This window comes from Canis lupus, chromosome 29 (assembly GCF_011100685.1).
Source record: "Canis lupus familiaris isolate Mischka breed German Shepherd chromosome 29, alternate assembly UU_Cfam_GSD_1.0, whole genome shotgun sequence".
Classification (NCBI taxonomy): Eukaryota; Metazoa; Chordata; class Mammalia; order Carnivora; family Canidae; genus Canis; species Canis lupus.
The window spans coordinates 30,449,761-30,468,666 of NC_049250.1; positions in this window are offsets into that span (position 1 = coordinate 30,449,761).

An 18,906-nucleotide genomic window follows, 5' to 3' on the forward strand; every position below is an offset into this window, starting at 1 on the left:
TTCATCGTTGGCAATGCCTTCTTTGAGTATTTGCATTAACGACAGTTTCATGTTTCAGATAAATTACTTTGTTTTACTGTTTTAAAGTAGACAGACATTATGGTCACAATTTATTCTCTCCTATGTCTCTGTTCCCAGAATAAAAAGCAACCTTCCCTCAATGATCTAGAGGTCTCAGGCCATGGACTATCTGTTCTCCACCTGGAATTTCAACCCCCCATTCACTATTTTGGATTCATGTTGTATTGTCCAACTCTGGACATTGGTGGTGAGGCTCTTAATTTAATCCTGTTCATAATGCAGCCATAATATTCAAATAACTTTAAAATAATAGGAGATAAAACCACATACCAACGATTAGCATTATCACCCAATTATACATAGGGTCATAGTATTTAACGGGACTACCATCAATAGAGTATCATCACTAATGTACATGCAATGCATCTTGATAATATTTTTTTCTTCTTGTCACTTGGGTTCCTAATGTAGCACCTGTCAGTTGGTGACACTTTTTGAACTTATAGATTCTTGTTGGAATTTTAAAATAAATCAGTGTGGCTATACCACTGCCCTTTCTAACTTGGGACTAACCTCATAAATCTGTAAGAATTTAGCTTTCTAATCTATGCTATTTGTGTGTTTAGTCCCCCCCCCAAGGGAATATTTAAAATATTTACCTCTCATTGGTTAAATCACATCGAGTATCCAAAAGACCATATCTTATGTAGGGATGTAAAGCAGATGGGGAGAGCCTAGGTGCTCATGGATGAGATTTGACAAGAAATACTGATAAGCTATATATGAGAAGCAAAGATATTAAATCTAATCTTATATTGTATATATACAAATTGAAAGAATAGAATCCCTGTTCTGACTTGCATACCAGTAGAGATGAAAAGGAATAAAGATTCCTTCATAAAAACTGTGGGATAAATCTGTTTTGCATGAAAAAAGATTAATAAAAATATCCTAAGATTAATTTAGAATGATTAAAAGAGAGGAATCCTAGCTTATTTTCTGAATATAGATTTAAAGTAAATGTCCTGAGGTTAAGGACTTTAGAAAATGTGTCATAGCTGGCACTGATCCCTTGGCAATAACAACATAAATATAATTATGCATTACATAGTTGGAAAAAGTATAGGCGATGAAGATCTTTCTTCATACTACTGTGTACTAGAGAATAGAAGGATGGGAATAAGCAGTAAAGAATACCAATGTGAGACCAAGGAACAGTCACACTGTCAGGAGAGCACTACTGTTTCTGTTTAACAATAAACTATATTAAATATCTCCTGTTAAATTAATATGGCATCTCTTCATTGGATCCAGAGTGATGCATACTCATTTTATTATTTTGGGTTTATTAGTAAATAGGATTATTAAGAATTATTAAGTTATGATAAGAAACTAACTTCAAACTTTAAAAAGAACACTGTGTACCCTATGACTGAGGGCAAGTCCCCAAAAAAATCACATTTGGAAAGGAGGCCTGTTCCCCCAAACTGGGATTCGTACCTCAATAGAAGAGCTAAGGGTACGGCCTGCAGAAAGGTCAAGAACTGACCAAGAAAAGAGCTTTCACCACAATTGTCAGGTGGGCCCACAGAGCAAGTCAGGCCACTGATGCAAACTCCAAGTCCTGTGTGTACAACGTTCACTTTGGGAGAGTGACAAAAAACAAACATCTTGTTTCAGTGGTGCTTACTAGAGGGGGCCTGCTGTGAAGTGGGGACACTTACGTTGCCATAAGGCTTGGAACATACCATATCCAGAACAGGAGTTCTTTGGGAAGTTGATCCCCAGGGAGGGGCTAGAGCTGGAAGGCTGCTAAGAGACTGAGCACTCTGGGTCTATGGCTGGGACACAGCACCACCAGATGTTCTCACATACAAGATTAATTGACTACATATTGTGTCAGGAGCCAGAATTCATCCCATTATCAGATCAGAGTCCCTGAAATGTAAGTGGACCTGAAAAACAATTCATAATTGATAAAGTCTTCTCCTTGGCTACTAGGTTTCTATATATATCCTACACATTTGAACTCCCTTCCATAAATTAGACTCAATTATTTTATCCCACAATCAACTAGTTGCAAAGAGATCACAGGTATGGATTGTGGAAGAGAAGGCGGTGCAACCAGAATTAGTATCTAGGAGTCTTGGCTATCTGCTTATATCTTCTAGACCCACCCAAGCACAATGTCTTATATAACATTTTCATTTGATGATTGATTGGTGCTGTGCCCAGTCAACATTATGCATAGGTGGGTCTGACAACACCTACTTCATGATGGGAAGCTCAGGGCACCTGAAGTTGAATGGCTAGGCTTTTAGTATTTACCAAAGCCTAATAGTAGACAGAAGCTTTTTTTGCAAGAGAATTGTTATGTAAGGAAGAGAACATAGATTTGCTCCAAAATCCTATTGGTCTGCACTATGATGCTCCCATTGGTGCTTGTCAGAGTCTGCATTGGACATTTTCATTTGTGACAGATCTTTTTGGTATCATTAGATCTATTGATTCTAAAGCCCAAGTGGCCATATAACTTGTACTATGGTCTGAAATCGTTGCAAAGTCTGTGTGCTGTTCTGATGCTTGCTTGAAACTGGATGAGTCGGTATATGGGTCAAAGTGGAACACTCAAATATTGCTTATGTTGTCTCCAAAATTATAAAAGGCTATCAAATGTACGCCTTATGTTTTTCTTGATAGATGGTGCCCACTGCAGCAACTTGACTTTTACTTTGGGAAGGTGATTTCATTAATACTCCATATCATTAATCTTCCACAAACTTCCCCAACAGAGTGGGCCCTGAATTTTTCTGACTTTATCTCCCACTCTTTAGCTTTCAAATGTGTACTAAGGTACAAAAGTAACTATTATCACTCTAATCAGGATAATGTTCTCAAGATAGTGGACCGGTGTGATGTTTTGTGGAATGCTAAAATGATTAAGATCTCCAGGGACTATATTTTAACAGAGAGCCAGAGAATTTATGTGGTCTTGAAGCAATAATGTGAAATTATGTTGTGGCCGTCAGAAATAAAAGCAAACTACGTCAAGTGACCCTTGCACATTTGTAAGGGAAAGAAAAGAAACACTAGCCAGGCAAATAGCCGGATACAAAGGACTCAGGAATATGTTGATTTTCTCCAGTAAAGATACTACATTAAGAACAGCAGGGATCCCTGGGTGGCGCAGCGGTTTGGCGCCTGCCTTTGGCCCAGGGCGCGATCCTGGAGACCCGGGATCGAATCCCACGTCGGGCTCCCGGTGCATGGAGCCTGCTTCTCCTTCTGCCTATGTCTCTGCCTCTCTCTCTCTCTCTCTCTGTGTGACTATCATAAATAAAAAAAAAAAAAAAAAAAAAAAAAGAACAGCAGGTGCAGGGCACCTCGGGGGTTCAGTTGGTTGAGTGTCTGACTCTTGATTTTGGCATAAGTGTTTTCTCTGGGTCATGAGATCTAGCTCTGAGCTAGACTCTGGGCTCTGGGACACTCTCCCTCTCCCTATTCCCCCTGTTCTCTCTCTCTCTCTCTCTGTCTCTCTCTTTCTCAAATAAATAAATCTTAAAAAAAAAAAAAAAAAGAACACAGCTGCAATAGGAGTCATCACCTGATGTTTTTGATGGCCACACTCATTTTCCGAGATCCACCTGGCATCAGATGTCATACTGATTGGTTAAATGGAATAGGGATAGATATCAACACTCTGTGGTTTTCTTTTTGGTTTACTTTCTTGATACAAAAAATTTTCAGGGGCTTTCACTTAGCTTAAAGAATGGCCCTCACCCCACGACTCAGGAAGTCAGTGTGCAGATTCGTCTAATTTTAATTATGCCTATTCCAATTAGAGGTTCAGGAACTGGGGAAAAAACATACAATAGACTGATGGACAAACTGGACCTGTCTTGAGTCTGACTTAAGTAGCGATCCATCACCAGAGCACTGTAAATGTCCACTTTGTTAGACCACAGTGGAATTTTGGGTTCCCAAGAATTAGAGTTCATTTACAGCAAGTGTCTCAAAATCTCTAAAAGGTATGGGTATTTCATGTCCCTGTTCTGTCACTTTTGTATGTGGCTACGGCCCTTTGAAGAAAGCTCAGTGAAAGATTTATTGTGTGTGCATGTGGCAGTGGTCCATAATTGCAAAGCAGGTAGTAAAGCGTGAATTTGGAGCAGAGAGGCAATAAATTGATACCTGGCACAGAGTGTGAAGAGACTATAGAGCATTTCTAAATGAAGGCTTAGACAATTATAGTAAAATGTAGAAAACTTTATATCAAAGACAATTTATTCTCTGAGGAGAATAAATGTCAAATAAGAGGAGTGTTTCTTTTAGGTAGTAGATATTTGATACCATATTATAAAATATAAGAAGAATATATTCACCTCTTCCCAACTATATTATAAAATTAACAATATCAAAGAATGTGGCCTACAAATACTATCCATTGTGCTAGGTCTGGGCACATACTTGACACACAATAAGATTCTACTGAAAGTTTTTCTCTTCCCAATGAGGTTAAAGTATATAAATATTTATCCTGACTAAACTACTTGAAAGCATCTGTTCTGGGGGTAATAAGAGTTTCGACTATGGACATATTTTATTAAAAACTGATGTTGTACTATAGGCACTTTAATCTTTCTTTATTTTCACCACTCATTTTATCATGTATGTTAATAACAGATTCCATCTATTAATTATCCCCAGAAAAAATTTAAGAAATATATTGTTGTAGTGGATACTACTACCTTGTTAATGGCAACTTAAATACTGGTGAATCTAGAGTAACTTAGAGTCTTCCTTATTGCTGGAACCTATTTGAGAATAAGAATTAAAAACGAGTAAAAAAACAGTAACTTCACAATATTTATCAATATTATATGAATGATAAAATAAATATGAAGTGAATAATAAAATGAGTAATTTTCTATCACTATCAAGTAAATCTATTGTAGATTTTTTTTTGTTTCCTTAGTTGATTGCAACTAGGCTATGAGGCATTATTAAAATATACAAGAATGTTTGCATTAACTGATTTTATTTGTCTTTGGCTTAGAAAAAATATTTGAACAATTTTTAGTGTTTAATTCAATTATGTCAGATCTATTACATTTAGTAAGTAAAGAAAATGCCAGTGCTAGACTTTGTATTGCATCAGAGTTGTTCTATAAATTCAATATTTTATTAATAGAACACATTTGAAATTTGTTCTAGGATTCATGTAAACATATTTCCATAATAAAACATAAAAATATCAGTGAGCATTTACTTCTAACAGAGAGAAAATACAGAATTAAATGTATGTACAAAAGAATATACGTACCCTTAATAACTGATCTTGTGAGAAAAAAAAGGCTGATTTTTCTCAATGCAAGCCATTAAGTATTAAAGATTTTTTAAATTAATTGATTATAGACTCTAGATATCACAGAAAGCAATTAGAGATTTATGGTTTTATGTCCATAGTTAAATTGAGAAAGATGTAAGGAGTAGATGATTCCAATTTCCAACAGGGTTTTTGGAAGAATTAGTATTTTAAGGCCATGTTACATGGAAAGACCTTATGGGCATATCATTGCAAATTGGTTATGGTTGGATAATTTACTTCTATTTAAATTATGCACATCTACAACCTTCGTCATATAGGTAAAAGAAGCTCTGTAATCTTGGTGCAGATGGCTAACCTTTAGATAAGTCATAAAAGCCAGTGAAATAAAAGGAAGTAATGAATGAATTGTGGTATTTCTTCAAACCTGGTATCTATAATAATTGATTATATAATCTAAATAAAATAGGCTTAGAAATGGAGTCTTTGGGGAATAAACTTTTTTGTAGCTGATCTTATTTAAAATAATCTAATTGGTATGGAATTATAGGAGATTTGAAATACTCTCCCACCAAAATTTCTTGGCATTTTAAAATGTAAGTTGTCTAATGTTTACATTTCTTATTTTCTCAGTTTTCCTCCTCCTGTCACCTACTATGTAAAATGGAGACAATTTTTATATGACCCTATTAATTAACTGGGTTAGCTTCAAACTAAAATTAGAAATTATGGAATCTAGCATCTCACTACACCGAAACAATTCTTTTCTATTTATGACAAGAAATACTCTATTTCCCTGCAGTTTCATCTAGCAAAATATTTTGCTGACTAACCTTAGTTTTACCATTTAAATGAAATCACTATGAAAATATATCAGCAAGGCATTATTCAAGAAAGTTAAGGTCTTTACTGGCAATATAGTGGTATGACTAATGATGTTGGGATGTTAATTAATCTTCTTGGAAAAAATTAAATTTTGTTCCTTTTTTAAACCTAGAAAAGATTTTAAATTCCCCTAAGCATGATTGTGTCACCAAAGCTCTGAAATAAAATCAAGATAGGTAGAGATTAAAAAGTCTGGATATCTATGATGCAATAAAATATTGTGAAAAGATATTTCATGTTAATGGATTGGAATAATTAATATTGTTAAAATGTTCATACTACCTCAAAGCAATTTATAGATCCAATGAAATCTTTATCATAATTCCAGTGGAATTATTTCACAGAGGTTAAAAAAAAAAATCTTAAAATTTAAGTAGAACCACAAAAGATCCCAAATGACCAAAAAATCTAGAGAAAGAGCCAAGCTAAAATCATCACACTTCTTGATTTCAAACTGTATTTCAGAGCTATAATAAACACACAGTATATTTCAGTAAAAAGAAACACAGATCACAGATTAGAGTGTCCAGAAAATAATCAGCTTATAATTTTTAAATAAGACTAGGTGGCCAAGGGTTATCAGATATTTAAAGAAAACTTCCAAACAAAAGCCTGAGACAAATGCAAAAAAAAAAAAAAAAAAAAAAAAATAGGGAAAGAGAGTCCAGGAGCAGCAAAATCAATGAAGTAAGAAGACAAGTTAAATAAGTTATAATTAATATTTTGGAGGAGGTGAGGTTTTGTATTTATGGTACAAATACCAAATGCCACTGAAAAAGTTACAATCAGAAATGAGAAAATACACCAGGAAATTAAAATATGATATTTCAAGATTATAAGTCCATAGAGAGAATATAAGATGAAGTATTCTTTAAAAGATATAGAAGAAAATAAACTAAGTGGAATTCAATGAGAAGAGAAAGCTATGAAAACAAGAATATCAATTTAGATGTAAAATCCAACATAGACATTCTAGAAAGAATCCAGAAAAAAAAAAATCATAAAACTATCAGGAATGTTTTCTGGATCTAATCTTCATAAATCACCAGATTGAAATAAGTACTAAGTACTTTGCACAAGGAATGAAAAGTGAATGATGTCAAGGCACGTAATTTTATGATTTTAGAATATTGCAGATAAGGAGATAAGGAGATAATCCTAACAATTTTCAGAAACAAAATCAGTTACAAGAACTGAAAACAATGATAGCAGAGGTCTCATGGTATCACTAGAATCCAAAAGACAATGGAGACATGTAATGATTTTCACACAAAGGTTATATTACTGGGAAGATTATGTGATGTGATGGTATCATAAAGCTGTTTTCATGAATACTATACTTACCTTCCATACAACTTTAGAAAATTCCTGAGAATTTGTTCTTTCAAATATGAACAGTTAGAGAGAGACAGACATTGAGAGAAAGAACGTCTAAACCCATAGAATTCACATTAAGGGATGCTGGATGGCTCAGTGGTTGAGCATCTGCCTTTGGCTCAGGGTGTGATCTTGGGGTCCAGGGTAGTGTCCTGCATCGGGCTCCCTGCAGGGAGCCTGCTTCTTCCTCTGCCTATGTCTCTGCCTCTCTCTGTATGTCTCTCATGAATAAATAAATAAAACATTTTAAAAAAAGAATTCACATCAAATGATAGAGAAAGGAAATTCTGAGAACGTTTAGAAGTCCTTGGAGGACAATTAGACGTCTTGGGAATTAAAGGTACAGCTGAGCAAATACAGTCAATGTTATTGCAATAGTGTTGCATGGTGACAGATGGGAGCACATTTGTGGTGAGCAAGGCAAAACACAGGGAGATATTGAATCACTATTTTGTACTCCTGAAACTAATGTAACATCATGTATCAACTATACAAAAAAAAGTTAGTTTTAGGGGACAAAATCTGTGAAATGGAATAGGATATCAGAGGGTTCAAAAAGAAACTATAAATATAAATATCTTTTCTGCTTTAGTAGAATATCAGTTCACTAATATCTCATACAATCTGGGATGGGTTAGCAAGAGAAGCATAAAGAATAAACAGAGACAATACCACTAGCTCTGGTAAAATTAAAGTTCAAGGAGAAAAATATAATCATATAAACCTACTTGGCTTTTTGTTAAATACTATTTATTTAGTTACAGCAATCAGAATACTGTATATGAATTTAACCAGATGGAAAACACTATTTTATGGAGAGGATGGATGAAGGAAGAGTGTGGGTTTCAAAGTTTTTCAAAGATTTTCAAAAATCTTCATCTCCCATAAGGGAAGTCACTAAAAAGTTTAAAAGCAAAGAATTAGAAGATAAAAAAATATGTTATTTTCAATATGTGGCAATAAATTTCAAAATATATGCAAACATACCTAACTGTTGAGATTGGTTTCCCCTGGGAAAGGAGGTTTGAGCAAGGAATGAAAAATTTTGTTACTGTTACATTATTGTTACCATGTCAAAATGCTTTCAGCACTCTAAAACTGAATAGCTTACATGCCCTACTTTAACAAAAATAAAGAATTAACATGAATGACATTTAAAGAATGACTCCATGTTTTCAAAAAATAGTAAATGCAATAATTTAAATAAATTGAAATAACAATATATTTTTGCTGGAAATTACAGCAGTGAGTTTAACTTTTTCCATTAATGTGCAAGATACCCTCAACTTGATATTTCATTAATTATCCTCAGCAAATTATCGTCCCAGTTTGACATCCCTTAGGCACTACCCTGCTTTAAGAACTCTTCCTCCACTACTAGTTGGTAAATTCTCCTGGAATGTAAATTGATTTTAATATTAATCTTACCAAAATATAATTAGGGAGTTGACCCTGGAGCACTATCATCAACCTTTTTCATAAAAACCTATAATTTTATGGGTGTCATATACTCCATATTGAGAATTTTTAACAAGATGTATTTTTTACTTATTTCATCTCTACTGGACTTATTTTTAATGATTTATTGGATTTTTAATGATATAATTAATATTACATGATACTCATCTCTGGCAAGGCCCCAAATAATTTGTATTAAAATGCTTAAAAAATATTATAGCAGAAATAAATTTAACACAGAGAAAACATACAAGTCATAAAATATAGTTTAAAAAAGAATGAATATTTTGAACCCATCTACAAGAAAACAATATATACAGCGTCAAAAACGTTTTTAAAAAAGGCATGAAATAACTGTTCAATATGAATAATGAGAGAGGTTTATATCCTTAAATTCACAGAACACAGAAATTATTGCAGCAATGGTCCATTGGTCGTGAGCGTATCAGAAGCACTCACAACCCTTAGAAATTCTATTGTGGTCAACAAGTAAATATGCTACTAAGAAAATTACAAGATGGGTGTCAAATTGCAGAATTTATATTTGAAATAATTGCTTTTTTTATATTGTCCTTCCCTTCTTCCTATTCTCTCTTCTTTCTCTTATTTTTTCCTCTTTCTTTTCTATTTATCTTTCCTTCTTCCTACTTTCTTTCTTTGAAAAGCAGAAAGACTAATATTTAGCAAGTATTAAGCTAGATGAATAAGAATATACAAGTGACTGATCATGTTTCCTGTATGCATTTAGTTACTATTTAAGTAACCATTCAAGAACATAATTGCATTTATTTTCTAAAAATTTATATATATATATATATATATATATATATATTACAAAGAGAGGACCAAAATATCTATGTGAATGGAAACTTTGTCTTATTTCCAGGTATTCTTGAGTGTCTAGAAAAAGAGTTGCAAACTTGTTCTTAAAGGATCCAGTAGTAAATAGTGTAGGCTTCACATCCTCTGGTCAATTGTGAAAGCATCCATAGGTAAAAGCCAATTGACACATTTTGTTGTGGCCTGTAATTTGTTGACTTCTGGTCTGGAAAAATGCCTACTCAATTTAGGTGCTAAACAGATTCATATGACTGCCACATACATTGGTTCAGTAGATCATCGTAGAACTACTCTTTACTGTCTTATAGGTGTATATTTGTTTGTAACATTGAATTATATATAAAGACAGTTGCCAAATAAAGACAAATGCAGAGTTGAGTTTAAATAAATAGATTTTATTCCAAAAGAATACTGCAATGGGGAAAATGTTCTAATCCTAGAAATCTGTAAGCATTTCAAAATAAAATAGAAACAAAGTTTTTTTTTTTATTTTTTATTTTATAGGACTGGATAAGTAATACTTGCAGATACTTTAAGGGAATGTTGGGTAATCCAAAGGGAGTGATTATAGATTGACAGGATATCTGTCTCCCCATGTTAGAAGATACTCAGGATAAGCTGACAAGGGGCATGTTCCCTCTTTTACTATGTGTTCAGTCTCAGAGACAAGTTCAGGGGTCTGTAGGGAGGAGAGGTGCCTGATTAATATTTGGTCAAGCAGAGCAGTGGGTAAAAATGGATGACTGTGAACATTTAGTCACAGACTATGATTGTTACTTTAACCCTTTTGGATTCTGGAATTCTATATTTAGTTGGCCTTCATCTCATTCACTGATTGATCTTAACATTGTCCAGAGCGCTATATTTCTTCTTTCTTGAGGGAGGGAGTAGAGAGGAGGTAGGAGGGCGGGTAGGCGAGGGAGGAGCGGAGGGGGAGGGGGGGGCGGGAGGGAGGGAGGCGAGCGGTCGAGGTGGGGAGGAGAGGCTTTTCTTGTCGGGTTGCTTCTAGGGATGTAGAGGCGTCGGTGATGAATTGTAGGTCTTTCTGATTTGTTTTATTTCTTGCTTTAGGGTATATTTCATTTTTCTTTCGTTCTTTCTTCTTTCTTTTTCTTTCTTTCTTTCTGATTCTTTCTTTTTCTGTCTTCTTTTTTCTTTCTTTCTTCTTTCTTCTGGATTGACTTTGCTGTCTTTTCTTTCTTTCTTTCTTCTTTTTAAGGTTTTATTTTTTTGGAGGGAGAGTTAGCCCAATCAGGGGTGAAGGACAGGAAAGACTGTGGGAGAAGCAGACTCCCTGATGAGCAGGGAGCCAGAAGTGCGGCTTGATCCCAAGAACCTGAAATCAGGATCTTAGCTGAAGGCAGATACTTAACTGACTGAGCCACCCAGGCGCCCCTCTCCATCTCATTCTAATTCACCTTGTCTTAGTGACTAACAATACTGATAATTTTAAAAATAAAGGAAAAATTCACAGTACCTATCACTGATTTAAAAAATTAGGCATGTGAAGTAGCAGGAAAATACAACCAATAATATGGCAAAAAAATCAGTTAATATACATAATTCCAGATTGAGATAAATAGTAGGACTAGTAGGCAAGCAAATCTATTGTAAATAAGCTTCATTTGTTCAAAAAGATAGATAAAAACATGAGTATAATAAGAAAATAAATGGATGGCATACTTATAAGACTCATATTGAATTTATAGTGATAAAAAACACTATCTGAGATGGAATATACCCATCATATTAGACCTTGTGGAATCAAAGATTAAGGAACACAAACTCTAGTAATAGAAACTATTTAAAGTAAAACATAGAGAAAGAAAATACCAATCAAAATAAAACAGATCATCAGTTTTTGAACAATATTAAGTGATCTAACATAAGTGTATTTAAGGTCCCAAAAGGGAAGATGACGGCTGAGAACATTTCAAAAACTTGATAAAAACTATAAACCCACAGATCTTAGAATTTCAATGGACTCTAAGCAGAAGACATTTTAGGAAGACCACATAAATGTACATCATACTACTTTGCTGAAAACCAGTTATAAAGAGAATACATTGAAAGTATTCAGAGGAAAAAGATATTTACAGTGAAACAAAATTAGAGTAATAATTGACAATTTGAGACAGAACACAATGGAAAAAAATTCCGGAAATTATATTAGAATATGAATAAAATTGACAGTAAAATTGACTTTAAAAAAATGAAATAAAAACATTTTGAGGAGTGTTTAGGTGGCTCAGTTGGTTCAGATCATGATTTTGGGGTCCTGGAATCAAGCCCTGCATCCAGCTCTCTGCTCAGTTTTCTTCTCCCTCTCCTCTGTGCTCTCTCTCTCTCTCTCAAATAAATAGATCTTTTTAAAAAAGCATTTTGAGACACATGAACATTAAAATAATGCATCAGCTGGACAATAGTGCAAGCAACAAGAAAGAAAGCTATTTAGGTGGATGAAAAAATAATGTAAACCGAATTAGGATCAGCTTAAAGAAGAAGCAATGGAAAAAAAGTAAATATTTGGGCAAAAAATTTTAAGCTTTTTTCTTATGTTTTATATATCTGTAAAAAAGTACTTAAGAGAAAGATAATAACAATGGGGTATGGAATTCATATAATAAAATAACGTGTACAGTAGCACAAAGCTGCAGAATAAATTGGAATTATAGCAAGTTACAGTTCTTATACTGTATGTGAAGTATCATACTATTGGTAGGAGGTAAACTGATATATTACAATTTTATTCTATATCCCCCACAGCAATGATTAAAAATTCTGTAAAAATGAAACAATGAAATACAGGTTAAAAGCAAGTACAACTCATAAAGATCAACCATGAAAACATATTCAACTAAACAGAAAGGAGAAATAGAGGAAGAGTTGGGGAAAAGAAGAGATGAGACAAATAGAAAGCAGAGCAAGATGATAAATTCAAAGCAAACTATAATCGATATTCACATTAAATACAAATAGTCTGAAAACACCAATTAAAAGATTGTTGAATTGAATAAAGATGAAACTTTTATTTATATGCAACCTACAAGAAACCTACTTAAATACAAAAAACCCCACAAAGAAATGAAAAGTAAAAGAATGGGAAGACATATGCCAGCTAACACCAAATCAAAACATAGTGGATTGACTGTGTATGACAAGAAACCATCTGACTACGGAAAAGAATTTGCTTAGTCATTAAAACTCTTTATAGGTATCTCTTCTTCTCACTGATTTTTTTTTTTTCAAGAGAAAACAAGTTATAAAACAAATGGGGAAACCGACAGCATTTCATGTGCTGAGTAGTTATTTTCTTCCTTAAACCTATTCCTCTTTCAACAGAGTGCAAGTTGATAATTAAAGGGCTAATAACACTTCATTTGAGATGTGCAAACCCAAGATAATGAGGCTGGTGATAAAAAAAAAATCAGGCAAGGCGAGATATGAAGCAGTATGATTGTATTATCATGTTGTCCTGAAGACACAGCTAGCTGCAGACAAATTTGCTGTGGAAAGGTTGAAAAGGAGACGGTACCACTGATTGTACCAGGTTAAGGAGAACGGAGGAAGCGAGAATTTCCTGGCTCTGTCTCAATCCCTTATTTCCTGTGGCTTATGGTACATCCCAGATGGGAACTGTCTTCTTTACTCTTTTTTATTCAATGCCCATGAAGTTAGATTGCCAAACCTGCATGGTGTTTATTTTATGGAAGTACAGAAGTGAGAGATAAAACCTCACATGAGTACTATCTGAGACAAGATAAAGAAGGATGTAGTTGGTGCACAAATTTTACATGTATTTGCCAACTGTATGTTTTCCTTTCTCCCCTTACTTCCAACGTTCAGTATCCCAGCCTATTTTGAGGAAAGGAGGTTCATTATATGCAATTAATTATACCTCAGAACCAATTAATAATATTGGCAGTTTTGTACATAAACTACTTCTACTCAAAATAGCATATTATTTAATTAGGGGAAGAGCAACAAACCAAATAAAGATTGGAGTAAGTTAAAACAATACTGTATTTAGAAATGGTAAAAAGAAAAATATTAATTACATTGTATTTCAGCCTAAGGAGCTGAGTTCTGATGATTGTTGTTTGTTCAATATAACTAAGTCATTTTTCCTGTTTATTTTCAATACTACATTTTGAATTGATTGAAAAAATTGTCACTGAAATGGATTAGTTTTCTTCTGAGCAGACCACTTAGCCAGTTAATATCCTCTTGTATTGAAAGATTTATATGACAACATATTTCTTTTTGTAAACAAGTGACTAGCATAAAAAAAAGTGGAATGCCAGTGTTAGGACATTTAATTTCTCCTCTATGTATAAAAAGCTTAGTGTTGGCTGGGTTCCTGCACAGCAAATGTGAAAAATAAAATAGTATATATTCTCCTTTTGATTTTCAACCAAAAATGTCAAAGGAATGACATTTCTCTTTTATTTATTTATATACTTGGTTATAAGGTCTAGAGTTTTAAAATGATGAGATAAAAGTGAAAAGGCAAATCAAGCACTTTATAAATTTAGAATGAACAGTAGGACAAGCACCAGTAAAGTAATACAAGAGGAGAGATTAGTATGGAATATGTTGATCATTTTTATCTGAAGAGTTTCCTAAATTTGATCTATTAAACTTTTACATGTAAAAATTGTGTTCTATATGGCAGTTAAGACTCTCATAAGAGAGGGTGATTATTTGGATTAGTAGTTGAACCAGTTTAAATTAAGCAAAATAAACTGTACAGACATCAAATAGAAAGGGCAGACATCAAATAGAAAACAATGAATAAAACTGAGTGGAGAGAAATATTCCATTCCAGAATAATAAAAATATTAATTTTAAAATTTTTCTAATGATAGAGTTAGATAACCAAGATCTAGATATTCACCAAGATATTCTTAGTGAAATTCAAATAATAATCAAATAATCAAAACCACTTAACATATAATTTGAGAGCATAGTGAAATAATTTACAAAACAGAACAAGGAAGAAAATGACTAACCTAAGTAGTTTTAAAAATAGTATTTAGAAAGGATTTTGAGAGCTAATAAAGGATTGAAAAACTATATAGAAATACTGTAATGTGTTTATAAAATTTGTAAGAAATTCTGAAACTTCTTTTATGTTTTTTATTTATTGAATAAATAATATATTATATATAATGAATGCCAGATTTCACATGGGGAAAGATGTTACAGACAAGAAGTGGGTAAGGACAGCATGATAACTTTGGTATCAGTTTGGAATCAGAGGTATCAATATGAACTCATATTTTAAATATAGATGTGATCAATAGATGATGATAGATAAATAAAGATGAGAGATAAATAGATGATAGATAAATAGATAGATGATAGATAATCTTGTGTTGGCTAGTATACATATGTGTATCTCTTAGGGTCTATGAGCAATTACACCCTAATAGACCTGAGCACATCTAGTACCCAGATATTGATACCCAAATTCTATTCTTCAATAAAAAGGAACCAGAGATTCCTGGAAAATTGGTAGATCTTGGTGCTATGGATAGGAAAATATAAAATGAGTCTGGAGGGGATCCCTGGGTGGCACAGTGGTTTGGCGCCTGCCTTTGGCCCAGGGCGCGATCCTGGAGACCCGGGATCGAATCCCACGTCGGGCTCCCGGTGCGTGGAGCCTGCTTCTCCCTCTGCCTGTGTCTCTGCCTCTCTCTCTCTCTCTCTCTCTCTCGCTGTGACTATCATAAATAAATAAAGAAAAAAATACTAAAAAAAATAATAAAATAAAATAAAATAAGTCTGGAGCATTTTGTAGTAGGAAGGATTCAAAAATTTGGAGAGTAAGTTGAAAGGACACAGGAGTATCAATAACGAGCTTTCAGTGGCCAAAATGAAACAATATAAGCAACAACAACAAAAAATATTGTACTGTACTATAACCCACAGTATAAGTCAGTATATCATGGGTTTATATTGATTTAAGTAATTCAATAAATGGATAAATTTGGAAGAAAGGACAGCTGAGCCTCACAGGGCATTCTAATTAGTAGAAGTATGAGAGAACTCGAGAAAATCATTAGGGCACCACAGTAATAATTGTTACAGGCAAGATAACTCCAATGAGAGCTAAAAATATAATGCAAATATTTAGTGGGAAACAATATTTGCATAGTATCAAAGAATGTACCCTATGATGTTTGTTAATGACAAATGTTAAAAGAAGAACTTCATAGTTTAGAAACCAGCAGACACCACCATAATAAAATGATCAAATTAACATCAGCTCTCCGAAGACTTAACTAGATCATCTACTCCCTGATATCACATCACTTTTGTGGTACTCTAGCCCAAAGTAGAGAACCTCATTCAAATCATGGGATAGCATTAGATAGTCCTGATGAAGGGACATTCTGGAAAATAATGACTAATACTCCTTAAAAGTGTCAAATTTTTTAAAGACACAGACTGAAACTTGTCAGAGAAAATATGTGACGGGGGTGGGTAACTAAATGGGATATGGGACTCTAGATAGGATCCCGGAATGGAATAAAGCAAAAACAAAAACCCTTATGAATTAAGGAACTCTATGCAATTTTAGTAGCTATTTTGTAAGTCTAAAATTATACCAAAATAAAAAATAATAATAATTCTCATTTAAATTTATTATTAAAAAATAAAAAAATAAATTTGTTATTGAACTCTATGAAAATCATTCATTTTTTTCTGTGCTAAGAAAGAAGTATTACAAATTGTGTATCATCTGTGATGACAAATAGCTGTTAATAGTGTGTTATTTAACACTTATTTAACAGTTAACAGTTAATGTATAAGTTTTAAAAGTTAAGTGATCTTAATATAATATTGCTATTAATAAAATAACTACAGACCTCTAAGAGGATGAATTGTAAATAAAAAAAGATACAGAATTAGCAATAAAAAAATGTTTAAGATCCACTGCTTTAATGGATTATAAACACCTTCAGGACAATTATCATGGCTTATTCCCTGTTAGGTTCTCCAAAGGTTAACATAATTTTTGGTACGTAGTAGGTTCAAAATAAAGAATAGGAAAGAATGACTGCCTTAAAGTTAAATGAATGGATGAATGAATGAATGAATGAATGAATCAGCCATCACATTATAGATAAGGGAAATAACCATTTTCTCAGATAAAAACTAAAATCTAGGATTTCTGAGTTGTCTCAAGAACCTACACCTCCTCAATTATTTTCTTGTCTTTTTTCTCATTGATATCAAGATAGAAAATTATGGTTGATTGAGCAGAGAAGGAAATATGAAAGAGTAAGATGATTCAAACACTCATAGGTATAAGAATTGAATTCTGCTAATTCTTCATGTGAAGTGTCTGTCAAGATGGCCAACGGACACATGAATAATACTCAACATTATTCATCAGAAGGGAAATGCAAATCTAAACTACAATGATATATCACCTTATATCTGTCAGAATGGCTAAAATCAAAAACACAAGAAACAACAAATGTTGGTGGGGATGTGGAGAAAAAGGAACCCTCGTTCACTATTGGTGGTAATGCAAAGTGTTGTAGCCACCGTGGAAAACAGTATGGAAAAAATTTAAAAATAGAACCACTCTAGTAATCCAATAATTGCACTACTGGGTATTTACCCAAAGAATACAAAAACACTAGTTCAAAAGGATATATGTACCCTTATGTAGCATTATTTACAATAGCCAATTTATGGAACCATTTTGTTGCAAATGGCAAGATTTCATTCTTTTTATTATTATATTATATATGTGTGTGTATATATATATATCATATATGTGTGTGTATATATATATATCATATATATACACACACACACACACACCACATCTTCTTTATTCATTCATCTATTGAAAGATACTTGGGCTTTTATATGGGGAATATAAGAAATAAGACAAATGAACAAACGGAAAAGACAAACCAAAAACCAGACTCAACTATGGAGAGAGCAAACTGATGGTTACCAGATGGGAGGTGGGTGAGGGGAATACATGAGATGGGTGAGGGTATTAAGGAGAGCATTTATCTCTTTGAGCGCTGAGCAATGTATAGACTGTCGAATCACTGTATTATATATCTGAAACTAATATAATGCTGTATGTTAACTATGCTGGAGTTAAAATAAGACTTAATACAATTTAAAAAGTCTGTCAAAAATATAGTTATGACTTTACAGATGAAGGAGAGAAAAATGTACTTGTGTGCCCTCTTGATGCATAATAGATGGACTTTGAAGAAATGATCTAGATGGACCCCAGAAGGCTATAGATAAAATATCCTAAAGTTATACTGACAGTAAGAATGGGAATAATGTGCTGTTATCTGAGCTGTAGCAAAAATTCATCAACTATACTGAGAGCTTCTTATCAAGGTGGAGATAAAGTAGTAATATTTTATAGATATACATAAACACAATAAAAGAAGTCAGTCTATGCATAATTTAAATTTTGTTTTAGATCATGTTGTTTCAGAAGTCTGATTATCACATTTCTAATATTCAGTTATGTTACTTTGCATATAAATTTTTTGATGATTAAAATGTGATTGCAAAATTAATTCTTCAGTTTCTCTTAAATTGTACATTTACAGAAATCATGAAGCCTCTAAAGGTTTCCTTATTTTTGTAGGTGTATCAATCCTGTAACCTTGCAAAATGTATACCTTTTTGTGCATTTCTGATAGTATTGTCTCAAAAAATATGTAGAAAAAAGAACGAGTGTTAATACATAAATACTCAAGTATCTCAAAGTATTTCAATTAACGCAGACACTGTTTCAAAGAGCAATCTACTCTACACTTGAGGTAAAAATTACCTAACATTAATACTGATTTCTAATGCAGCTGATTTCTTCTTCCTCTGTGACTGAATTCACACCTAAGTGGTAAAAGAATAATTTCTTTCCCATTTCTAAGTCTTTTAAATAGATTGAAGATATGGATGACCTTAAGCAAATATAAACCTTCTGGGTCATTTTATGAGAG